The sequence below is a fragment of the Dendropsophus ebraccatus genome, chromosome 15 (genome assembly GCF_027789765.1).
Source record: "Dendropsophus ebraccatus isolate aDenEbr1 chromosome 15, aDenEbr1.pat, whole genome shotgun sequence".
Classification (NCBI taxonomy): Eukaryota; Metazoa; Chordata; class Amphibia; order Anura; family Hylidae; genus Dendropsophus; species Dendropsophus ebraccatus.
Window position 1 is genome coordinate 4,376,191 of NC_091468.1, and position 27,381 is coordinate 4,403,571.

A 27,381-nucleotide genomic window follows, 5' to 3' on the forward strand; every position below is an offset into this window, starting at 1 on the left:
ACAACAATAATAATAATAACAACAACAACAACAACAATAATAATAATAATAATGATGATAACAACAACAATAATAACAACAATAATAATAATAATAACAACAACAACAACAAGCATAAGCAAAAAAATAACATGTAAAAGTAAAGTGCATCATTAGATCATAGACGTAATCCATCAGCGAGGTATTCAGGCTACCAGTCAATGTGATATTGGTGTCGTGCTGACACCTGGCACCCGGCCACTCAGCAATGCACAGTGAACAGCCACATACATATAGCTCTGAACATTGAATAGTGGCCGTACTGCAGCTCTGCTCCCATTCACTCGTATAGGGGCGAGCTGCAGTAACCCAGCACGGCCACTACACACTATATGGAGCTATGTGGTTTCGGCTCTGTCCACTGTGTGTTGCTGATGCCGTGGCTCTATAGGTATTGGAGCGCCATTGATCTGATATTGATGACTCATCCTGAAGGTTATGAATACGCTTTGCTCAGAAAGTCCCTTTAAGCATTTATATATAATATATAAAAGAATAATATTAACCCCTTAGCATCCCATGACATACCTGGTACATCATGGTGCCGCTAGGGGGGTCCAGAAGGGGTCGTGCCGTGACCTTGCTCTGAATGGCGCCGCTCCTGGCTGCTATCAGAAGTCGGGAACTGCCGCCATTAATTAACTCTTTGCTGCATCTGCTAATTAAGTAATTTAAATGGAGCTGTTAAAACTGACTGCTGCATTTAAATGCTCTACAAAGGGCGTCCCTGGTGGTCTAGTGGACTGGGCTTTCTAGTAGACGAGTCCCCTTCCCAGCCCCTCCGGTGCAATGTGATTGAGGAGGGAGCCATTATTTCTTGTTGCCGGGCCGGAGGTCAGTGCTACAGTGAGGCTGATCCCGGCTCAGCATTGACTTACTGTGGACTCCCATACAGTGTCGGACTGGGGTACCTTGGGCCCACCAGGAATTGTAATTCTAGGGACCCATCATACATGCACCAGTAAGAACCAGCACCAAATCTTTCACATTACTATAGTGACTTTGCACCGGGCTATGTATGTGACCAGTGATACTCGCTCACTGCTGCTAACGTGTCAGTCACTCTATGCAAACAGTATAAGGCGCCACATAAGTTTCTTGAAAAAGACCCATTAAACTGACAGATCTCAGGCAGGCGGAAACATAGTAAGAAGAGTATACGTATCCGTTCCGGTGCCATCGCAGCGCTTCCTTAACCCCAATTGTAGTTTTCCTGCTTTGGTTTTTTCCTCTGCATGTTTAAAAGGCCACAGCGCTTGCATTTTGGGGTTGTTTTTACTCCATTCACCCTGATCACCATGATCCATACTTTCTATCAGTAGCTCGCTTGCATATATGCAGAATTTTTATGGCATTTAATTACAATTTTTATTTTTTTTATGTGACTAAAAATGCACAATTTTGCACTTTACCTTTTCTTGCACTTACACTGTTTACCGTTCATGATCAGGAATGTGATAATTTAATAGTTCGGGAGAATACGCACGCAGCGATACCAAATGTGTTTGTTTATTTGTTTATTTTTATTCATAAAATAGGAAAAGGGGGTGATTTAAACTTTTCTTAGGGACAGATTTTTTTATATATATAAAAAAAAAGAAACTTTTTTTTCTTTTTACCATATATTAATTTAAAGTCCCCCTGGAGGACAAAAGAACAAGAGTGAGAGGTATTGCAGTATGAATTTTGGGAGTCTATGTAAAACAGATGGTATAAAGTGGCTTCCATCATAACTATATGGGAAGGTACAGTGTATCTGTCAGGGAGCGAAAAGAGTAAAAATTTGGCTAATTGACTTTTCAATTTAATTTAAAGAGGTACGCTGGCAAAAACTTTTTTCTTCTCAAACCAACTGGTGTCTGAAAGTTATATAGATTTGTAATTTACTTCTATTGAAAAGTCATCCAGTATTTATCAGCTAATGTATGTCCTGCAGGAAGTGGTGTATTCTCTCCAGTCTGACACAGTGCTCTCTGCTGCCACCTCTGTCCATGTCAGGAACTGTCCAGAGCATCAGCAAATCCCCATAGAAAACCTCTCCTGTTCTGGACAGTTCCTGACATGGACAGAGGTGGCAGCAGAGAGCGCTGTGTCAGACTGGAGAGAATACACCACTTTCGGCTGGACATACAGTAGCTGATAAGTACTGTTTTTTTTTTTTTTTTTTAAATAAAAGTCAAATATAATTCTTTATAATTTTCGGACACCAGCTGATTCGCCCGGTACCCGTTCAATTCTACTGAATTCAACTACAAATCTGAACCAAGATTAAGACTTGCACATTTTCCTGCTTTTTAGTGTTTTTTCTGGCACTTTTTCTGCCATGTTCTTATTCTATTGTAAAGTACTATTAGCGTTTTCTTCAGTACAAGTCATGTGATTCTTATCATGTGATTCCAGGTTTGCTGTTAAAGAACAGGGGAAAAAACACTAATTTTCATATAGACATGACAATATTCCCGCCATAGAAGTCTGTGGCAAAACACCAAACACATAGCCTGCTGTGATTTCACAATTACCATAGAAGAACAATGTCCTATGGGTATTGTGTTTCGCTTTCCCCACTAACATCTGGTGGCAGCATTTTTGAACCCCAAAAATGCCATACGCCATATATCTGAAAAACACCTAGACTGTGTCCAGCCATATAGTACATGAGAACATACCCCTCTCCCAAAGTTATTCACAGCATAAGGGATGACAAGACCTATAGAGAATTAATGGAGCACTGTCCCCACTGTTTATTTGAGGGGGACATCTTCCCCGCATTCTGGTGACCACTGGGACCCCAACCAGTCAGCTTTATATCCCCTACCCTGTGGATTTTGCTGGGGGAGGGGGCCGCTACCTAGGCCACACCTGGATGTATGCATAGCTCCCAACAGTCCCGGATTCCGCGGGACAGTCCCATTTTCGGGGTGCTGTCCCGCGGTCCCGGAACGGCACCCAGTGTCCCGCATTATGTGTGGCCCCACCAAAAAAACAATAAACCAGTAACTCACCTGTCCGCCGGTCCCAGCAGCTCCTCTCCCGGCAGAGCGCGCACTCCCGTCATCCTCCGGGGCGGCCGGCGGGGTATACAGACACTGACTGTGACAGAAGTGACCTGCAGCCTCTGCCATAAATTACTTTCCGGTACAATCAGTGACTCTGTACCCCGCTGCCCGCCCCGGAGGATGACGGGAGTGTGCGCTCTGCCGGGAGAGGAGCTGCTGGGACCGGAGGACAGGTGAGTTACTGGTTTATTGTTTTTCTGGTCGGGCCACACAAAGGGGAGGATTGGCTACTATGTGGGGCGCTATATGGGGGATTGGCTACTATATAGGGGGATTGGCTACTATATGGGGCGCTATATGGGGGATTGGCTACAATGTGGGGCGCTATATGGGGGATTGGCTACTATGTGGGCACTATATGGGGGATTGGCTACTATGTGGGGCACTATATGGGGGATTGTCTACTATGTGGGCACTATATGGGGGATTGGCTACTATGTGGGGCACTATATGGGGGATTGGCTACTATGTGGGCACTATATGGGGGATTGGCTACTATGTGGGCACTATATGGGGGATTGGCTACTATGTGGGGCACTATATGGGGGATTGGCTACTATGTGGGCACTATATGGGGGATTGGCTACTATATGGGTCACTATATGGGGATTGGCTACTATGTGGGGCACTATATGTGGATTGGCTACTATGTGGGGCACTATATGGGGGATTGGCTACTATATGGGTCACTATATGGGGATTGGCTACTATATGGGGCACTATATGTGGATTGGCTACTATGTAGGGCACTATATGGGGATTAGCTACTATGTGGGGCACTATATGGGGGCATTGGCTACTATGTTGGGCACTATATGGGGGCATTGGCTACTATGTGGGGCACTATATGGGGGCATCGGCTACTATGTGGGGCACTTTATGGGGGCATTGGCTACTATGTGGGGCACTATATGGGGGATTGGCTATTATGTGGGGCACTATATGGGGGGATTGAATACTATGTGGGGCACTATATGAGGGGATTGGATACTATGTGGGGCACTATATGGGGGGATTGGATACTATGTGGGGGATTGGAAACTATGTGGGGCACTATATGGGGGATTGGATACTATGTGTGGAACTATATAGGGGGATTGGATACTATGTGGGGCACTATATGGGGGATTGGATACTATGTGGGGCACTATATGGGGGGATTGGATACTATGTGGGGCACTATGTGGGGGATTGGATACTATGTGGGGCACTATGTGGGGGATTGGATACTATGTGGGGCACTATGTGGGGGATTGGATACTATGTGGGGCACTATATGGGGGATTGGATACTATGTGTGGAACTATATAGGGGGATTGGATACTATGTGGGGCACTATGTGGGGGATTGGATACTATGTGGGGCACTATATGGGGGATTGGATACTATGTGGGGCACTATATAGGGGGATTGGATACTATGTGGGGCACTATGTGGGGGATTGGATACTATGTGGGGCACTATATGGGGGATTGGATACTATGTGTGGCACTATATAGGGGGATTGGATACTATATCAGGCATTTTTGGGGGGATTGGATACTATATCGGGCACTATTCAGTCAACAGCATGTGGTGACTATAGGGGAGTGGCTATGGAGGGTTGCTATGGGGACGTGGCTATGGAGGGTTGCTATGGGGGCGTGGCTATGGAGGGTCGCTATGGGGGCGTGGCTATGGGGACCAGGGTTCACATGTCCCTCTTTGCTCTTTGCAAAAGTTGGGAGGTATGTGTATGGATGTGGGGGTGCAATACTTTGTCTTGCCCCTCATGCTGCCCACACACATACAAGAGCCACTGGGTTGTGTATATATGATGTATATTTATGCTGTTGTCCATGTTGCCATGATATGCTATGATTGCTGTGATCTTGTCAATTAAAAAAACCTTTTGACAAGCCTTGCAGATGTAGCTATAAACCTTGCAATGTTTTTTCTTTAAGATTTGAGTGTCCCTTTAATCCAGGGCTATGCACATACATGCAGGAGTTTTACTATCCACGGCTCCATCCTACTTGCGCTCATTGTGCAGGTGATGGATCCGTGTACAGGCAGATGTCCGGCTTTATGACTCTTTAATATGCAATGGACCCCCAACTCCCAAACATAAGTTAAGCCAAGGAACGCAAAATAAAGCACAACACATTGTAATCAGGTGTCAAAGGGGCCCAATTTTATTTAAAATGACATGACACTGAAAATGGCAGACCTCCAACTCACGAAGAGTCACCGTCCAGCACTCAGGCGAGGAAAAACCCCCTGTGGGGGAAACCTCGAGGGAGCCATGGCTGGAGAGTTGCCCCTCCCCTGGGCTTAGAGGATAATACCATACTATAAATATAATATAGTGGATCTGAGAGAGATCTGGCTGCAATATCTGTCACCTTATTGATGGTTAGCCGGATGTATCTCTTCTTCCTCACAGATCCAGGTCCACTTTTCAAGAAGGTGGAGACTTGATGAAGGGGTAGTCTAAAGCAGACCACCCCTTTTCCCCTGCTAGAACCTCCAAATTTCATCAAGGGTTGGGGGCAGTAAAGTAGTAAGCTCAAGGTCCTCTGGCGCATCCAAGATGGCACTGACCAGGGCGCGGTGCATTGCTTTATGGAATCTACCTTATGACATAAGCGCTTGTCATCACAGTGCATGGTTGCCATGGTTACTGCAGGTAAACACATCTGAAGCATTAACCCATTAATGACTGGCGATGCGCTTTACTGCAGAGGTCACTAAACACACTTGTGACCAAGCAAACAGCCTATGGTTAGGCCGCACTAAGGACACGAAATAATATGGTTTGATGTGGCCCATAGCAACCAATCACAGCTCAGCTTTCATTTCTCATATTACTCTGGTAAAATAAAAGCTGAACCGTGATTGGTTGCCATGCGCAACTTAGTCTATAGCAGCCCATAGCAACCAATCAAATCTCAGTTTTAATTTTATAAGAGCTTGTTAAGTTGAAAGGTGAGCTGTGATTGGTTGCTATGGGCGAATCAGACCGCGTTTTGTCTCTGGCAGGTTGGTAAAGCTGTTCTATTGCTGTAAAGCTTATAATGATGATGATGATGACTGAAAACACGACATCAAGTTTCCCCATAATGCTTTGCAATCAGCCCTTCTTCCATATCTCCCATTTCTATACACTACAACTCCCAGCATTTCCGGTCACTCAGTTTAGAATCCACTGGTATACGGTATACGGTATACGGTTTGTTAACATGAAGGAGACGGCTGACAATCTGATGTAATTGTATGTGGAGAGGGGCAGCCGAAGAATATTATAGATAAAGCTGCTGAAATGAATAGAGAAGGAGGGGATCCCAACCTGGAGTAAAGACAGTATGGGGGGCAGGTAAGACTACATTATCCAGGCTGTGATAGGAAATCGGGGATCACCCCATTAGTTAATCAATGGACAAACTGCATTCACTGTACAAAAGGGGTTGTCTAGTTGCTTAAAAGTAAAATAGTCCAGAAAAAAATTCTTTCAAATAAACTAGAGCCAGAACTTTGTAATTTACTTCTATCAAAATATCTCCAGTCTTCCAGTACTTATTAGCTGCTGTATGTCCTGCAGGAAGTGGTGTATTCTCTTCAGTCTGACACAGTGATCTCTGCTGCCACCTCTGTCCATGTCAGGAACTGTCCAGAGTAAGTTCTTGACATGGACAGAGGTGGCAGCAGAGAGCACTGTGTCAGACTGGAAAGAATACACCACTTCCTGCAGGACATAAAGCAGCTGATAAGTACTGGAAGACTAGAGGATTTTTAGTAGAAGTAAATTATAAATCTATATAACTTCCTAACACCAGTTGATTTGAATTTTTTTTAGCTTGACATTCCCTATCCTGTGGATTTTAGTGTCAGACTGGGGTACATTGGTCACACTATGCAATGACTATGACTTGTCAGTCACTCTATGCAAACAGCATAACGTGCCACTTAGGTTTCTTGAAAGGAGAATTCCTATGAAACTAACAAACCTCAGGTAGGCGGCGGGGGGAGGGGGAAATAATAAAGAAAGTATACTTACCCATCTCTGTGCCCCCGAAGCTCTTCCTTAATGATATTCAATATCCACCGACCTCCTCCAGCTCCTCCAGCTGCATAATCTGCTGATGGATCGCCAGCTCAGCCAATCACTGGCTGAGGATGGACACCGCTGCAGTCACTGAATGGCTGAGCAGGCGATCCATCAGCCGAGTATGTGACATTGGGGTTATGCGCACTACTATTGACAAGCCTGGAGACTAAGTCCTGGCACCAGCGCACTAAATCCAACTTCTATGACAGAATCTAAGGGTACAATCATGCGCAGTACCGACGATCCCAATAGAAACTAAGTTCTAATACATGCGCAATGTGTCCCAGCACCGGCACGCTAACTCCGAGCGCCACCGCAGAACCTGAGTAGAGAATCATGCGCAGAACCAACAACTCCCGAAAAAACACATGCGCATTGACACTAACGGACTATAGGCGGTACCAAAAGAAAGATACCCGCCACTTTCATATTTTAACAACATCCACAACCAACCAATGACAACGCTGGCCATCGCATCAATCATGTAACAAAACCTATTCACACCAGGTTATTGGCTGTCCGTCATTTGACCACGGGTGACGCTGTGAGAGGAAGGTTTAAAAAGACCTACTGTCCGGCCGCCCGCCATTGCCAATGTACTTTGATAACGTCAGGGATCTGACGAAACTAGTCAGGAGGAACGGCATGGCATTTTTAGATTAGGTGATGCACGCTCACAAACTTTATTGATATGAATATCTGATAGACTGAACTCATGGCAGTACGCAGATAGAGACCAAGGCTAATCACCAAGGGGCGATCGATCACAGTGATCAGGACAGTTGTCCGACACCAGTGCTCATAGCGCACATTACGATCGTACCCCTATCTGGTACTAGCCTACCTGGGACTACTCACTGTACGCACGAACGGTATATACAAGTGTATAATGCAAAAAAGAAGGAAAAAGAACTGCATACACCGTTAAAATGTCTTTATCTTTATTTATAATCCATCTTCAAAAACACAGGACAAAGTGCTGGACAAAGTGCAGATAGTGCGGCAGCAGACGCCACGGAGGTAAGGTGACAGGCTGTTTCACGCCTCTTTTCCGGCGCTTCTAGGGGTGGTCCGTAGAAGCGCCGGAAAAGAGGCGTGAAACAGCCTGTCACCTTACCTCCGTGGCGTCTGCTGCCGCACTATCTGCAGTTTGTCCAGCACTTTGTCCTGTGTTTTTGAAGATGGATTTTAAATAAAGATAAAGACATTTTAACGGTGTATGCAGTTCTTTTTCCTTCTTTTTTGCATTATATTTCATTATCTAGCTTGTTTTGAACTGGCACCACCGTTATTGCTGCTGCTCCACACTTTGCATGTTTTGGGCTGGGATTAGTAGTGCCACCATGAACTTCTTTTTTTACTGACTGGTATATACAAGTGTGACACAAGTCTCACAGCTGCGGAGATACCGCAGTGACCCCACACACAGGTTAAGACCGTTCACCCACATTTTAAGACATACCGGACGGAATGTGGGACAATCAATGTGAGAGCTGCGTGGTGTATTACAAACAATCGCTGTAGCGGAGTTACCGCAAGCAATAAATACACCAACTAAAAGTAACTTGCAACCCTAGTAGATATTAGTACATGCAAACTGATTTACAACACACTATATATCACAATATAAAGTGTAGTACTGGAGGTGAAGTCAACCCCAGAATCATATTAGGATCATCATTGCAAGTACAATAGTTTAGTTCTATTAGCATTAGCGATACTCTTGAGGAAGATAGCAGCTGCACACCTATTTTAATTTGAGCACTGTAAATATATGTTACACACTGGTGATTTATCTTGTTACTTCTAATAAAAGTTACGTTTTAACTATTGGGTAAATATAGGTATTCTGCCAATGGCAACATTTACTGAGTATGTGACATTGAGCTGGGGCCGTGACATACACAGAACCTGGTCGAAAATGACTTCCAGCAGCTGTGGGAGAGAGAGCGATCCAGGGGCACGGGGACTGGTGAGTGTAGTTTCTTTATTATCTTCCTGCACTTCCACCCCCTGCCTGTCATTTGTTATGAGACTTCTGTCAGCTGTAATTCCTGTTCCAAACTGCTGACACTGTTAGATGCTGTTAGGTCAAGAAGACACATGGTACCTTAAATATATTCCTCTGTGCTTCTATAGCATAGAAATAGTTTTTATTTTCTGCTAGAAAGAGTCAGACAGGGAGGCCCACCAAGGGGTAGGGCCCACCGGGGGATTCCCCTGTTCCCCTGTGTGCCAGTCCGAGCCTGCTCCCATAGTAATCCCGCTGCATCAGCTAATTGAGATGTGATTAGGGAGGGGCAATCCGTTTTTGTGCCCGGGCCTTAGAATCGCAGTGATGCTGATCCAGGCTCAGTCAGGGCCGTATTAACAGCTGCTGCTGCCCTAGGCACTAAGCCTGAAGACCCCCCATAGTGGGGAGTGTGGGGGAGTGTGGTTTCGGCCACATGCATTTCTCTACATCTAGAAACATTGTCTGAATCGCGTTTTCATGGTTTTTAACTGTTTTAAGCATATATTTTCACATTGAATCAATTATTAGAGCCGTCTGTATATTGTTTGAAGGAATTCTCAGCACAGGACTGGTAGATTGGTAGGTAATAGCTTCAGGCTTAACATCCGCACCAAACCTGAACAACACCGCCGCACCAGACCTGATCAAACCCCCCCTCATAAAGACACCAGATTTACTGGCAAGTCTGAACAGGAGGTGGGAGACTAAAAAACTGAAACAAAAAAAGTTGTTTCCCCCCCCGCTCCCTGGTTCTGCCCCCAGCAATGTGCTGCCCTAGGCACTAGACCACTGGTGCCTAGTGGTAAATACGGCCCTGGGCTCAGTCCTCTATTCCTTTGGGCTCCAGCAGACCAGAGCAATGGAGCAATGATCTCATTGATCTATGCAGCACATATGTCAGGGCCACAGTCAGTACAGGGCTTACCCGGGCAAGTACGGGGCCCACAGAGCCTCTTGGGGCCCAGAGGGGGGAGGGCCCAGTATGGTAATGTTTACTGTAGTACAGGGTGAGCGCTGAACATCAGAAAACAGAGAAAGAAAAGGACCTGAGAGCGTCTTGCAGAGATGGAGGGTGAAGGACCTGATCACATGACCTGCAGGTCCTCAAAACTACAGTGTGGAGATCAGTCAGGCAGAGGGGAAGAGGGAGAAGACAGAGCTGTAAGTGCTGTGTGTGTCAGTCAGTAATGTATGTGTGTCAGTCAGTAATGTGTGTGTCAGTCAGTAATGTGTGTGTGTCAGTCAATAATGTGTGTCAGTCAGTCTGTAATGTGTGTGTCAGTCAGTAATGTGTGTGTCAGTCAGTAATGTGTGTGTGTGTGTGTGTTTGTGTGTCAGTCAGTCAGTAATGTATGTGTCAGCCAGTAATTTGTGTGTCAGTCAGTAATGTGTGTGTGTCAGTCAGTAATGTGTGTCAGTCAGTCTGTAATGTGTGTGTGTGTCAGTCAGTAATGTGTGTGTATGTCAGTCAGTAATGTGTGTCAGTCAGTAATGTGTGTGTTTGTGTGTCAGTCAGTAATGTGTGTTTGTCAGTCAATAATGTGTGTGTGTGTCAGTCAGTAATGTGTGTCAGCCAGTAAGTGTGTGTCATTAAATGTCTTTGTCAGTGTGTGTCAGTAATGTGTATGTGTGTCAGTCAGTAAAGTGTGTGTGTGTGTATGTTATTGATGTCTCAAGTGATTGTGCATAGTGGATGGGTGTGGGGCCTGCTGAGGTTCTGTCACCCAAAAACCTGGAGCCGGCCCTGTCATATGTACTGCATAGATGAGAGATCAGTGCAGTTATAATGTAATCCTTCCAGCATTGCTACAATGTTACAGATACAGCCTGCCAGGGACTTGTTTATATCAGCCGTCTCGAAAGGGAGGGGGGAGGAGGGGGAGCCAGAGAGAAAAGCTCACATGCAAGTTTTTATGTCTTCAGCAGAAAGCAGCAGCTGAGAACTGGGGGAAGGAGACTGAATAGATAATAACAAGTATGGAAGGAATTGTAACTCTCACCAGGGGCAGCAACATATCAAAAGTTATGTTTGAGCGGAATACCCCTTTAATTGCCCTTCTACAGCACATGCCATACATACATGATACACTAGGTACGGATCCCACTTCTTAGCTCCTCACCCATCAGGAGAGTATAGATTCCAACAATCCCGTTTACTAATTCACATCAGCCGCACTCTCCATAGACTGTGATGCAGATACAGGATTGGTAAATACTTGCTCATTATTATTATTAATTAAAAATAAAAACCTATTTTCCCATCTTTTCTGTGTAACCCTTTCCTCTCCTGCCTCCTATCTTATTAGAGTGACCCCATTATTAGGGCCGCGCTGTAGGTAATACTAACCGCAGCTCACCAGGATGAATTTCCTCCTTATTATCCTTCTTTCATGACGGCTTCAGAACATGCGCAACACTGATTTATAACCTCAAAAATAGCTGCAATTTGCCCCGACAAAAAAGCGGGTAATAATAAGATATTTATTTTTAACCAAACTGCCTGATGATTGCTCGCCGGTAACAAATTGTGGAGAAATTGTAACCTTAGAAGTCGCTGCATATTTTAAGGAAACAGCTAGAGGTTCCCAATCTTCTATAGATTACAGCTCAAACACATTGAAAAGGACATTTCCATTGAGATTGGATTTTTCCAGTAAATTGCAACACTTTACATTACCATCTATTACAAGCGTCCATCTTATATCCATCCAGCAGCTTCAGGTTTTTTTTCTCTGGTAGAAATAAATAATAATAATAAAAAAGATACAGCAAACTATTTGTAACATAAAAAGAAAACAGATGACGTTATATACAAAAAATATGTTTTTTTTTCTTTTCTTTTTTTGATTGATATGTAATAGATAATAGAATTGTTTATTCAGAAAACTTCTTTATAACTCATAGAGATAGCATAAGCTTACATAGTAAGGTTCAGTCTGACTACGGCCAGCACTAAGGGCAGCTCGCCGCAAACCACGTCAACACTGAACTTAGTCATAAGCCATTTGGTTATTGTAGATGGACAGAATTTTACGATTTCTATTTTATTTCTTTGCATGAGGTTTGGAGCTCTGTATCTGCCTACTGGTGAGATTATATGTATAAAATTATTGATCATCTTCAGGTCTTCTTTATAGATTCTAGGTTCCTAATCTTCTCTCTCTTTTTGCTCAGCCACAAGGTAGAGGTTAAAGTGTCCCTGTCATTACAAAAAACTTTAGACATGTCATAGAGACATCATAGAGACATGTCAAAAGTTTTGATCGGTCCAGATTTGAGTGTTTACATCCGTAGTGATCGAGTGAACAAGCCGGGAGAAGATTGGGCAGCTGCGCGTCCGCTCCCTGAGATAAAAAATAGAGTTGGACTTATAATGGAGGTCTATGGAGCCGAGAGGACGGGCTGCAGGATGTTTCTCTCTCCACTTGTTCTCCCGATCGGTACAGGTGTGAGGGGTTCAACTCTTGTCCCAAAGGAGAAAACAAATAATAATAATAATAATATAAAAATCTGCCACTGCTGGGTTTTTCTTTAGTTCAGTCGGCACTGAGGTATTTTATAATGGCATTCTTATATTGTATTTTCTAAATTGCACCTCTACTTTTTTGCCACAAGATGGCGCCACTGATTATTTTCTATGTGCCGGATGTATCCCACACTGAGCCTTTCCCAGACAAGTTGTAGAAAGTTTCCACCAATAGGACATCGCGTTGCATCAGATCTCTCCCACCAATAGGGAATTAGCTCAGTCTCAGCCCTTTAGTAGAGGGTAGAAGTTTCCTCAGGGCCTGGCCCTTGTGGCTAGGTGCCCAGATGTACCAGTGACTATTTCTTATTAAGCTCCTCACAAGCAACTATGGCCCCCTAAACCCTAAGAGGGGCAACTACCATTAAGGAGGTCCACAACCCATGTCTGGGGTGACTGTTTGTTATTCATATATTCTTCAGGAAGTCCATCAGCTGTCCAGGACTATCCTCAGTGTGATGGTTAAGATCGCTACTAGCTGAAGTACCCCGCTGATATTGCCCGATCGCTATGGGAAAGCTTGAGGAAGTCACTAGAATCCCTAAAAGAGTTCTGTATTGCCTAGACAGGTCCCCCTCGTAGCCCCCCATCTACTATACAAGTCTTAAACTTTGCATCTCAAGGACATCCTATCTTCAGTATTACAAGGGATTGGCAATCATGCTCAATGCACAAAACTGCTTTGTCTAAACTTGTTCCTAAAGTTATTGTGTACCGTTCCTTTAACACGTCTGCCAGTAAGAGTCATTAACTGGTTAAGTAACCTGGACTCTGATTGCTCAGGTGCAGCTATACACCCCAGGGGACACCAGGGACTATACCTTTACCAGGCGTGTGTTGGGACCCAGGGAGGGTATATACCAATCTGTGCCCAGTGACAAGTGCTGTAGTGGGACCGCAACACCCATCCCCCATAACAAGAACTGGCAGCGATTGGGTCACCACATGGGGGGGGGGGGTTGTTACGGCATTTAGTATCAGGGCCCATGAGGTTCGTGCTATTGTACCTCTCTCATTCTTTTCTTCTCCTCTCCATCAGGCAGACTTGATTTTCATTGTACAACCTTTTATCTTCTTCATGTCAGTCTAGTCTAGAAGTATCACTAATTATTTACTATGGAGCTTAAGACTTTTCGTCTCTTGCTAAAAAACTGATCTAAATATATTTTCTGTGTTGATGAATATTTTAGGTTCCTTCTTCCTCTTGTCACATGACACATCAGAGTGGAGTTGTCACATGTAAATTAGGTCAGCACTTCCAGCTACAGTTCTGCAACAATGCTCTATTTTACAGATACCTGTTTTCCATTGAGGAGCATTGAGGAACCAGGGCATCGAGGAGCAGGAACATCGAGGAGCAGGGACATCGAGGAGCAGGGACATCGAGGAGCAGGGACATCGATGAGCAGGGACATCAAGGAGCACGGGAATTGAGGAGCAGGGACATCGAGGAGCAGGGACATCGATGAGCAGGGACATCAAGGAGCACGGGAATTGAGGAGCAGGGACATCGAGGAGCAGGGACATCGATGAGCAGGGACATCAAGGAGCACGGGAATTGAGGAGCAGGGACATCGAGGAGCAGGAGCATCGAGGAGCAGGAGCATCGAGGAACCAGGGCATCGAGGAGCAGGGACATCGAGGAGCAGGGACATCGAGGAGCAGGGGCATCGAGGAGCAGGGACATCGAGGAGCAGGGGCATCGAGGAGCAGGGACATCGAGGAGCAGGGACATCAAGGAGCAGGGGCATTGAGAAGCAGTGAGGAGCAGGAGCATCGAGGAGCAGGAGCATCGAGGAGCAGGGACATCGAGGAGCAGGGGCATCGAGGAGCAGGGACATCGAGGAGCAGGGACATCGAGGAGCAGGGGCATTGAGAAGCAGTGAGGAGCAGGAGCATCGAGGAGCAGGGACATCGAGGAGCAGGGGCATTGAGAAGCAGTGAGGAGCAGGGACATCGAGGAGCAGGAGCATCGAGGAGCAGGGACATCGAGGAGCAGGGGCATCGAGGAGCAGGGACATCGAGGAGCAGGGACATTAAGGAGCAGGGGCATTGAGAGCAGGAACATTGAGGAGCAGGGACATCGAAGGGTAGGGATATAGAGGAGCAGGGACATCGAGGAGCAGGGAAATCGAGGAGCAGGGGCATCGAGGAGCAGGGGCATCTAGGAGCAGGGACATTGAGGAGCAGGGACATCGAGGAGCAGGGGCATCGAGGAGCAGGGACATCGAGGAGCAGGAGCATCGAAGAGCAGGGACATCGAGGAGCAGGGACATTGAGGAGCAGGGGAATCGAGGAGCAGGGACATCGAGGAGCAGGGAAATCAAAGAGTAGGGACATCGAGGAGCAGGGACATTAAGGAGCAGGGGCATTGAGAGCAGGAGCATTGAGGAGCAGGGACATAGAAGGGTAGGGACATCGAGGAGCAGGGACATCGAGGAGCAGGGGCATCGAGGAGCAGGGGCATCGAGGAGCAGGGACATTAAGGAGCAGGGGCATTGAGAGCAGGAGCATTGAGGAGCAGGGACATAGAAGGGTAGGGACATCGAGGAGCAGGGACATCGAGGAGCAGGGACATCGAGGAGCAGGGGCATCGAGGAGCAGGGGCATCGAGGAGCAGGGACATCGAGGAGCAGGGACATTGAAAAGTAGGGACATCGAGGAGCAGGGACATTGAGGAGCAGGGGCATTGAGAGCAGGAGCATTGAGGAGCATTGAGGAGCAAGGGCATCGAAGAGCCGGGGAATGGAGGAGCAGGGACATCGAAGAGCAAGGGCATTTAGGAGCAGGGGCATTGCGGAGCCGTGGCATTGAGGATCAGGGGCATTGCAAAGCCGTGGCATTGAGGAGCAGGGGCATTGAGAATCAGGGGCATTAGGGAGCAATGAGGAGCCAAGGCATTGAGGAGCAGGGGCATCAAGAAGCAGGGGCATAGGGGAGCAGGGGCATTGGGGAGCTGGGCAGGGGCATTGAGAAGCATGGGCATCGAGGAGCATCAAAGAACAGGGGCATCAAGGAGCATTGAGGAGCAGGGAATCAAGGAGCAGGTGCATTGAGGAGCTGAGGCATTAAGGAGCAGGGGCATCGAGGAGTGGGGGCATTGAGGAGCAGGGGCATCGAGGATCGGGGGAATTGGGAAGCAGAGCAGGGGCATTGAGGAGCAGGGGCATAGAGGATCGGGGGAATTGAGGAAAATTGAGAAGCATTGAGGAGTGAGGGCATTGAAGAGCAGGGGCATTGAGGAACCAGGTCATTGAGGAGCAGGGGCATCTAGGAGCAGGGGCATGCCACTGAATATAATAGATCTATCTGCATTCGGTAGACATCGGGGAAAGGTTTGTGCAATAAGGATTTATTGTTGTGTATGTCTTAAAGGAATGTAAAAAAAAAGAAGAAGAAGAGAATGAAGCTAGAAGGAACAAGGCATGACCATTTTTGAAAGCAAAGGGGGTTAAAAGTGTTATTCTGTGATATGGTGAAACAGCCGCATTGTCTTTAACCAGGGAAATATAACGGTGTATTATAGTATATATGATTTATGGCTTCACACTCACATTCTTCATTTGGCCACAAGATGTCGCTGAGTTGTTGTTACGGAAGATGAGCAGTTGGACCATGTGACCTGAGGGAAGTCTAGAGCGGCCATTTTGATGAGAAAGCTGGCTGTAGTAGATGTAGACTGAGAGACCTGATGCTGTCCACGTGAGGAATCCTTCTTCTGGGCCCCCCCAAGTGCTGTGGGAAGCCGCTATATTAGTCTGTGGATCCTGTTAAGAGAGGAGAGATTCACAGAGACACTAAAGAGCCGCATCAAATCCAGTTATGAAGAGAAATTCCGCCATCTTTGCTAAAGAACTTTGGGAAGAAGAGCCCCTTGTTCAGTAACTGTGACCGTATCGCTATCTAAAGGAAACCCTGACCCAGTAAGCGTGCACCCCAAACTTTCTAAGACCAATATCAGGCCTGCAGTTAGTACTGCACGGCCATAGATGAAACAGGCAAAAAAGCCGGGCCCATGCCATCCATGGCGGGTCTCAGGTGTCCATCGAAGCCGGTCACCCACCACAGCTGTCAGGACTGGAATCGCACACTGATCCCAACAGTTTACCCTACAGATACTGCGATCAGTGAGACCACAGCTCTTCTCTGTTCAGCATCGGGGATCTTACTGCAGAGTCCTGATGGTAGCTATGAAAAGCGGAGGCCTCCCAGAGGCTTCTGATGTCATAACCATGAAGGCTGAGACTGATCAGCTGTACCTGTCGGTGTTACACTGACAGGCATGATATACAGTGAGAGTCTACACAGCAGTGTATTATAGATCTGATCAGAGAAACTGATTGTTACGTCCCCAAATAGGGCAGAAAAATAAGATGTAAAACTAATAAGACTAAAAATAAGAAGTAAAAGCACCACGAGACAAGTCAGATTTAAAAATTGGGCTCTCATCTTAACCCCTTAAGGACCCGTCCAATTTCGATTATTGCGTTTTCGTTTTTCCCTCCTTGTGTATATAAGGCCATAGCAGTTGTATTTTTCCACCTAGAAACCCACATGAGCCCCTTTTTTTTTTTTTGCGCCACTAATTGTACTTTGCAATGACAGGCTGAATTTTTGCATAAAGTACACTGGAAAATCTGAAAAAAATAAATAAACGTATGGTGAAATTGAAAAAAAAAACAAAACACATTTTGTTTATTTGGGGGGTATTTGTTTTTACGCCATTTGCCCTGGGGTAAAACTGACTTGTTATATATGTTCCTCAAGTTGTTACGATTACAATGATATATAACATGTATAACTTATATTGTATCTGATGGCCTGTAAAAAATTCAAACCATTGTTAACAAATATACGTTTCTTAAAATCGCCCTATTCCCATGCTTATAGCGCTTTTATTCTTTGGTCTATGGGGCTGTGTCAGGTGTCATTTTTTGCGCCATGATGTGTTCTTTCTATCGGTACCTTGATTGCGCATATGCAACTTTTTGATCGCTTTTTATTACAATTTTTCTGGATTTGATGCGACCAAAAATGCGAAATTTTGCACTTTGGGATTTTTTTGCGCTTACACAGTTTACCGTGCGAGATCAGGAAGGTGATTAATTAATAGTTTGGGCGATTATGGATGCGGCGATACCAAACATGTTTGTTTATTTATTTATTTGTTTACGTTTTTTTATTACATGGGAAAAGGGGGGTGATTCTGACTTTTATTAGGGGAGGGGGCTTTTGATTGAAAACATCACTTTTTAAAAAAAAACTTTTACACTTATACTAGAAGCCCCCCTGGGGTTAGGGTTATTCCCCCCGTGGAGTTAGGGTTATTCCCCCCCCTGAAGTTAGGGGTATTCCCCCCTGGGGTTAGGGTTATTCCCCCCCTGGAGTTAGGGTTATTCCCCCCCCTGGGGTTAGGGTTATTCCCCCCGTGGAGTTAGGGTTATTCCCCCCCCCCCCCTGGGGTTAGGGGTATTCCCCCTGGGGTTAGGGTTACTCCCCCCCTGGGGTTAGGGTTATTCCCCCCCCTGGGGTTAGGGTTATTCCCCCCTGGGGTTAGGGTTATTCCCCTGGGATTAGGGTTATTCCCCCTGGGGGACTTCTAGTATATACACTTTGATCTCTCATTGAGATCTTTGCTGTATAGTTATACAGCATAGATCAATGAGCTCGGCATTCGTTTGCTTTCGGCTGCCGCAGCCGAAAACAAGCGAGCGCTGAGCCGGGATCAGTGCCACTTTGGCAGAGACCCCGGACGGCATCAGTTACGGAGATCTCTCCTCCGGGACAACGTCTCGGGGGGCAATCTCCGCCACTAGACACCAGGGAACGGCTGCATACGTTAATCGGATGCAGCTGTCAAGTTTGACAGCTGCATCTGATTACCTTATTAGCTGGCACGGCAAAAGGACCGTGCCCGCTAATAGCTGGTTCAGAGCAGGGTCGCCGCGCGGCCCCGTTCTGAACGCCTTACCGACAACAGGGCGTAAATATATTTTTTTTGCAGAAATCAAAAGTCCAGGTGATTTTAAGTAACTTTGTAATTGAGTTTATTAGGCAAATATGCCATTATCTGCATTCAAAAGACTTTCCCCCCCCCCTTCTCTCTCTCATTCACTGCTCATTATCAGAAAATCTCGTCTCTTTTACATCAGTCGGGCCCTGTCTTTTCTATGGAGAGGGGAGGGGGGAGGAGGGAGATTAGTCGCCAGCAGAAAACAAAGGATTACACAGTGTGGAGCTGTGTGAAAGCCGGTATTCAGGGGGGAGAGCTTCAATCTGCTTTTTCATGATAAAAATGCATTTTTCGGCTAATAAACCCAATTACAAAGTTTCTTAAAATCCCCTGTACTGCTGATTTCTGCAAAAACATTTCAAAAGACAATGACACTTTAAGGCCAAAATTAGCCCAGTCCTGAAGGGGTTAAAGCATAGGGGTATGCAAAGTTCCAATGAAATTAAAAAAAAAAATCTGTGTGCGGCAAATACTGAGGCTCCCCCTAGTGGTGACAGCAGACGCCTCTGTACAGCACTATCATTTATGTCAGCACCATATAGTATGTAGAAGCAACAGAAACAAAAACTAACAAGAGAACAGAATCACTCAAGGACAAAGATGGAAACGTGGGACGTGTGGGGATGTGCAAATATAACAAGAAGCATTGTGTCCATTACACTGTGACCCCGAGACAATTAGGAGGTGAGGATAATGTCACTTCTCCTACCTCCCTGTACAGCGCATTGTAGCAGATGACAGGACCCCTCATTGTCCTAATGGTGCAAGTTACAGATGAATAGGCCGCGCACTTATCATAGACAGAACAAAAGCATTTAGAGTGGAGATGTAACTGAGCTCCGTATGTCAGAGGGCGAGAGCCGAACCTTTCCTCTAATACAATGGAGAGAATCAGAAAATGAGGCAAATTGCTCAAAAAGGTTAAAAGCCGTCGCACAGTTTGTCATCATCCAAAGCTACACGACTCCCATCAGAATGTGCAATCTATTTATAACAGATATCTTAAAGTAACTAAACACTAGTCAAAACTAAATACATTTTTTGTTGCCCTAGTAACAAAAGAAAACACACGCACAACTACTGAAAGTAATGTTATAAAAAAAAAAAACTACTCACACATAACTTCTGATATGTCACTGCCCATGGTGAGACTAACAATTCCTTCCATACTTCTTATTATCTATTCAATCTCCTTCCCCCAGTTCTAAGCCGCTGCTTTCTGCTGAAGACACAAAAATCTGTGTGTGAGCTTTTCTGTCTCCCCCTCCTCCCCCTCCCTATTGCGGCCGCCGTGTTTAGCGAATTTGCGAAGCGAATCTGACGATGAGGCAAATCGCAATGAGGTGAATTAAACGCTCGAAACGCTGCGAATCGGAATTTGTCAGATTCAATTCGCTCATCTCTAGTTCTGATGAACACTTCAACCCAGATAATCTGCGTGTTAAAGGGATTGTTGGAGTCATTTATACTTGTCCACAGGATAGAGGTATAAGATCCCAGGGGTCCCCCCCCTCCCCCCGGGATCTGCGATGTTTTGAGTGTGGCCTTTGGTCCGAGCGTTACCCACCGCTCCATTCATTCTCTTTTACTCGTCCCTGGATCTCCTGTGGATAGTAAAGAAAAATAACTCCAACAACCCCTTTAAGTGTTAGGGTCCTATCACACTGAGCAATTATCGGCCGTACTTGGACAATTACCGGCCATTATATTATGGAATAGCTCATGCTGAAAAGCAACAATCAGCCGACATGCACCATGTCTTTGTCTTTCAGCATGTTCTGTAATTCCGACAACCATAGTGATGCTCTGCTGGCCGTTGTTCCGTGCAATTGGAGCAACGGCAGCCGGCATCCACTATATATATACCTACATATATATATATAAAAGATCTGGCTAATATGCATAATATGATATTTAGGTATATTCTCTTTCTCCATTAATGTATTTTGGTCACATGCACTCCTCTCCCTAAGGGGTTAATGTTCCAGACGGCCTTGGATAATCAGCTGATCTCCCCGGCCTCACTCCTCCCCCTTGGGGTGTATCCATGTTCATTGTGCTGCATTCTCTAACATATATAAGCTTGTAACTTTGTACTGTATAATTGCCATGATTAAGGAATATTGTTTTCCGAAACGCGTCGGAGCTATTTTAATATTTTGTACCTGACTTTTAAGAAAACATGAAATAAAGATACCAAATATTTTTACTGCATGGAGCTGTGGACTTCCAATTTTTCCATTGCATCTCCTCCTGCTGCTCCCTGTGGCCCCCTAACCCTCCCCTCCAGTGTCGGACTGGCCCACCAGAGTACCAGAGGATCCTTCAGTGGGCCCCCAGCTTTAGAACCTGCACAAACACTGAGTGACATGATGTTTCTCACTGGTTCTTCACTGGTGGGCCCCCGGGATCATTTTCTCTGGTGGGTCCCAAATACCCCAGTCCAACACTGCTCCCCCCTGCTCCACCTGCTGCTCCCCGTGGCCCCCTACCCTCCCCCCGCTTCTCCTGCTGCTGCCTGTGGCCCCCTACTCTCCCCCCTGCTCCTCTCGCTGCTCCCCGTGGCCCCCTACTCTCCCCCCTGCTCCTCCTGCTGCTTCCTGTTACGCCCTAACCCTCCATCCCCCCACTGCTCCCCGTAGCCCCCTACCCTCTCCCCGCTCCTCCTGCTGCTTCCTGTTACGCCCTAACCCTCCATCCCCCCACTGCTCCCCGTGGCCCCCTACCCTCTCCCCGCTCCTCCTGCTGCTTCCTGTTACGCCCTAACCCTCCATCCCCCCCACTGCTCCCCGTAGCCCCCCCGCTCCTACCGCTGCTCCCCGTAGCCCCCTACCCTCTCCCCCCTTTCCCGCTGCTCCCTGTGGCCCCCTACCCCTGCTCCCCCCCATTATATCATTATATCTAGTGCCCGTCCATGGGAAAGCTACAACTACAAGAACGTTCCTAAACGCTGAGTCTTTTATTCTCTGAATATTTATTCCTCCAAAAAAAGTTCTAATGATTTTTCACGAATAGAAAATAAAAATGTACAATGCGGTAACGAATGTGATTTAATTAGCGGGGAAATGTAATTAATGTATTCCACAAAAAGCCAGATGAAAGAAATGAGCGGAATGAAAGCGGCGGGGAAAAGTGTTCTGTCCCCACATGCGGCGAGTGAAGGTTTATCTGACTAGTGGGCCTGACTGGAGATTTCCTACCTTGTATTCCAGCATATGAGGCAGACAGGAACCAGAATAAGCGTCAGGTAGAGTAGGAAATTGAGCAGAACGTAGTTTAATAACTTCACATACAGCTTAGTCACAGATGCGGTATAGTAGTTATATTGTGCTGTTGCTGCTTTCCTAGAAGATACCTTGCTGACACTTGTAATTTCTGCTCAGAAGATTATGACTCTGATAAGCCCAAGCAAGCACTACTTCTCCAGTCAGAAGCAGGATGGAGAATGCCTGCTACAGGAAGTGACGTGGAGACTGGGCTATAAGACACACCCACTAAGGGACAAACCAAAAAATGTGAAAATGGAGGGGAGTCTAAACTCTTGGCCAGCAGATGGCAGCACAACAAGAATACATGTAATGAATACAACAAGGAATGAATGTAAACAATGCAGTTATAAAACATCTGAATAACATACAGATAAGTGAGGAGAACAGCACACTCCCCGTCTGAAATTCCCTTAGGGGGATTTCACTATAAACTAATTTCTATGAAATATAGTGCAGAACCTGAAACAAAACATGTTAATATGCAATATAAACAGTGAGATAATCCTGTTTCATAACTGAGGGATAAAGTTCTTTAAAGGAAAGTTCAGTCCTGTTCATCCGCCAGGAACATCCTCAACAGGCAATATCAGGATCAGTTCGTTGATAGGCCTTGCAAACGTTTTGGTCTCACCCTTCCTGGAGATCTTCAACTCCACCTTCCGGATCTTGCCATCCTTGCTGGGAAGAACTTTTGTAACTAGTCCCATAGGCCAGTCCATCCTTTCGGTTTGTTGTTCCTTCATCAATACGAGGTCTCCTTTTTTCAAGTTTGGTTTCTGGTGTTGCCATTTTCTTCTTCCTTGAAGAATCACAAGATACTCCTTTCGCCATCTGTTCCAGAAGTAATCCGCTAAGTGTTGTACACGTTTCCACTGTTTTTGGTAGATGTTTCCATGAGTGTACTCTCTACTTGGCGTCAGTTGATTCCCAGTTTTCTGGGTGAGAAGAGTAGCTGGAGTCAGTATAGCTGGTGCTTCAGGATCCATTGATACTGGAACAAGGGGTCTTGAGTTAATGATGGCGGAAACCTCAGCGAGAAGAGTAACCAGAGTCTCATGTGTGAGTCTTGAAGAATTCACATCCATAAGCATAGAGTTCAAGATGCTGCGTGAGATCCCGATCATCCTTTCCCAGGCGCCTCCCATGTGGGAACTATGAGGAGGATTGAAAATCCAGGTGCAACCCTTCTCTGCCAGCTGATCTTGGATGGGCTTGGTGCCAATATTCAGTTCTTTCCCCTTGCTGGCAGTAAGTGAGGCTTTGACATAGCATCTTGGGATGTTGATCTGATCCAAGGCATACAAAGATTGCTTCCAGGCTTCCCACTTTTGCTCCTTATCAGAAGGAAGGGGGGCATCCCAATCCTTGATGGTTTCAGAAAGCTGTCTCAGTAGGGATTTACCTTGTATGGTGATGGGCGCTACAAATCCCAGTGGATCGTATAGGCTGTTCACAACTGACAGGACACCACGTTTTGTAAAGGGTTTGTCTGCACGACTTACTTGAAAGCCAAAGGAGTCGGCGGACAGATCCCACCTCAGGCCTAAGCTTCTTTGCACTGGTGGATCGTCTTGTCCCAGGTTTATGTCTTTGAATCCAGGAGCATGATCATCTGACTCGAAGGCTCTCATGACAGCCAGGCTGTTTGAAGCGATTTTGTGTAGCCGTAGTTTGGCTTGGTACAGCATGTTTTGAGTCCTTTTAAGTAAATCAATTGCCTCTTCTTCAGTAGGTAATGATTTGAGTCCATCATCTACATAGAAGTCCTTTTCTACAAAGTCTCTGGCATCCTTTCCATACTGGGACTCTCCCTCTTTGGCGGTTCTGCGAAGGCCATAAGTCGCTACAGCAGGTGAAGGGCTGTTCCCAAATACATGTACTCTCATGCGGTACTCCATCATCTCCTCGGTGGTGTCGTTGTCCTTGTACCACAGAAATCTGAGGAAGTTCCTGTGGTCCTCTCTGACTATGAAGCAGTGGAACATCTGTTCAATATCAGCGGTGATGGCAACAGGCTCTTTTCTGAACCTCATCAAGACTCCGACAAGGTTATTTGTCAGATTGGGACCTGTGAGAAGGACGTCATTAAGAGACACACCTTGATGTTTGTCGCTTGAGTCAAATACAACCCTAATTTGATTAGGTTTTCTGGGATGGTATACTCCGAATGAAGGTAAGTACCAGCACTCCTCGTTCTTCTTCAAGGATGGAGCTGGTTCTGCATGGTTGTTCCGGAATATTCTTTCCATAAACGTGACAACGTGTTCTCTCATTTCAGGCTTGCTGTTTAGGGAACGCTGAAGAGAGTTAAATCTTTGCAAAGCTTGTTCCCGGTTGTTTGGGAGTCTTACCCTGGAAGCTCTGAACGGTAGTGGGGAAACCCATTGATTGGTTTCCTCCTTAGAGAATTCACTGTCCATAATCTTGACAAAGTCTCTGTCCTCTACTGACAAGGCTACTTTATCGTCATCCTTCGTTGTGAGGAACACTGATCTCCCCAAGTTGTCAGCATAGGGGGAGGGAATGACGTCAGGCAGCTGTATGAGGTCTGGAGGTTTCTCCTTGACTTTATAGTGATGAGGGCACGGCTTGATGCAAGATGTGCGTCCGTCCCTGTGCACGTAAGTCTTAAAGGAGTCAATTCCTGATTGATCCAAGCATACATTCCCAATGATTACCCATCCCAAGTCCAGTCTCTGGGCGTATGGGGCATAGTCAGGACCGTTACACTGCTGACGCACTTTGTGTACCCTTAGATTGTCTCTGCCAAGCAGGAGTAGAATTTCAGCGTCCATATCCAAGGGTGGGATAACACTGGTCAGGTGCCTTAGGTGTGGTTGGTGAAATGCAGCTTCTGGGGTAGGAATCTCATCCCTGTGATCAGGTATTTGGTCGCATTCAATCAGTGTAGGTAAGGGTATCTCTGTGTCTCCATTGATGGGAGAAGCGATGAATCCCTGTGCTCTTCTGCCACAAGTCTCTATGCTGCCTGAGCAGGTGTTTAACGTATAGGGTTTTGTGGGTCCCTCGATCCCAAAGGCTTCAAAGAATTTAGGTCCGGCTAGGGACCGGTTGCTCTGGTCATCAATGATTGCATACATTTTTAGAGCCTTTTTTGGTTGTCCTTCTGGGTAAACCTTGATCAGACATATTCTGGCACAACATTTGTCCCTTTGGTTCTCCCCACATACCTCCGAGCATGAACAGGAAACATCAGTGGTAGAGTTAGCACGATTCTGAGGCTCCCCGCCATGGCTTGTAGTGGGAATACTGGTAATTGCAGCCGATGAATCGCTGGTGGGTGGGGTTAGGTGCATAACCGTGACATGTCTGTCGCTGTGACACTCCTCACACTTAATGGCAGATTTACAGTCCTTAGCCATATGCTCCAATGAGGCGCAGCATCTGAAACATACTCCTAGCTCAGTGAGGATTTTCTTGCGTTCCTGTATGGGTTTGGACCTGAAGCCTCTGCATTTATTTAGTGAGTGAGGTTTTTTATGAATGGGACATTCACGATTAAAGGACTTGTCTCTTGATGAGTTAGTTTGGTGTTTACCCGTGGATGCTGCAGGTGGTGGCAGGTTAGTCTTTCTAACACTCGCACAGCTCTTAAAGTCTCTGTGTTTCTGTGTGGCACCTTCATACCTTGATGATGATGCAGCTGGAGTGTTGAGCTCCAGGAAGTCAAGACTGGGGTCATTCCTCATCTGGGCCTGTTCGTCGATGAACCTGCAGAAGTGGATGAATGGTGGAAAGGTGACATCATGTGCTCTCTTATATCTTGAGACTGATGTTGCCCACTTCTCCTGCAAACTGTATGGCAGCTTTGTGACGATTGGGTTTACCCCATGGGCGGTATCCAGATAGCATAGTCCAGATAGACGAGGATCTCTTTTAGCAAGTTCCAGTTCCATGAGCAGATCGCTTAAGTCCTGAAGCTTGTGGACTTCCTTCAGATTAATCTTTGGGATGTTCTGCAGTCTCTTGAATAGGGCTTTCTCTATTGCTTCGGCACTGCCAAAGGTACGTTCAAGTCTCTGCCAGGCAGCGGCAAGACCTGCTTCAGCTTGTCCCACATAGACAGTCCTTAAGCTCTTGATGCGATTTGTAGAGCCAGGGCCCAGCCATTTGACCATGAGATCAAGCTCCTGCTCTGCGGTAAGGTTGAGGTTGGCGATGGCAGCTTTGAAGGTCGCTTTCCAGGCTCTGTAGCTCTCTGCGCGGTCGTCAAATTTGGAGAGACTGGTGTTGATCAGCTCCCTGCTAACCATGTACCTTGCGAACTCAGATATATCTGTTTTCTCACTTCTTGTTGCCGTGTCAACTCGTTGTACCCCTTGGGCGTATGGGTTGGTTGGCGTGAAAGGGTGAGATGTTCCAGGGTAGAATGATGTCGCTGCAGGGTTGAGCTGTGGTTTAGCCTCTATAAGTTCTGACGACCGCTGCTTGTGTTGTGCGACTAGGCCAGAAAACACTCGGTAACCATCTTCCTGTGATAGTTGTCCTTGAGAAGGCACATCTGGGTGACGATCATCAGTTTGTGCGGGTGCTATAGGTGGCACCGTAGCTGCAGGTAGAGCTGACTTGGAGATTTCAGTGTTGTCAGCTTGAATGGCGCTAGAAATAGGGGGGCCTGCAGGTAACTGATTCAGCACATAGTCATTGGTGCGATCGACAGGATTGTCTGTTTCTTGTGGCAAGCAAACTGGATCGAGACTTTGGCTCATTGCTTGCTCGAGTACTTTTACTTTGGCCAATGCAATTTCCTCTTCCATCTCTGTTTGAAGGATCTTTATCTGAGCCTCTGCCATTACTTCCTTTTCTCTGAAGGCACGTCTTATTTTGGATTGCTCTGCATCTATGCGGGCCTCTAGTATTCTGTCACTCAGGACTGAGCTTCTTGAGCACAAGGATCTGTATGACCGTGATGAACGTTTAGATGAATTTGATCTGTGCGATCTAGTCTCTTGTAGATGAGAGATACGGAGCTCCGCTTTATCTTTAGCATTCTGCACCATGGTGTCTCTTTCTATTTCTGATGATTCTGCCTTGATCAGCTCTGTTAAGGCTTCATCGATATTAGAGGCTTTTAAGAAGGTGATATACTTTGCAAACAGTCTCTTATATCTTTCATGCTCTGTATTCAGCCGTGCAACAGCATCTTGTTGACTCTCGGCGTCACCCTTGAAGGATTGAAGACTTGCCACGAGGGAGGTAACTCGTTTCCATCTCTCCTCCAGGTCATCACAGAGCTCATTTTTAGCAGTATGATAATTTTCAATTACCTTTAGTGTCGGTTTGAGAGAGCGTCTTGGTCGGACAACTTGGTCTGTTGGAAGTGTGAGTTCTGCTTCCTGCTGTTCCAAATCATCAC

The 27,381-nt window shown here is 46.1% G+C and overlaps 1 long non-coding RNA gene across 1 annotated transcript in view; it reads left to right on the plus strand.

Annotated features, from left to right (window-relative positions):
• The first annotated feature begins 6,053 nt into the window (after positions 1-6,053).
• LOC138774212 (uncharacterized) overlaps positions 6,054-27,381 on the plus strand; it is a 39,315-nt gene continuing 17,987 nt past the window's right edge. Inside the window, exons 1-2 of the long non-coding RNA XR_011360266.1 lie at positions 6,054-6,116; positions 9,027-9,154. This is a non-coding gene — a long non-coding RNA (uncharacterized lncRNA). The remainder of the gene's footprint in view (positions 6,117-9,026; positions 9,155-27,381) is intronic.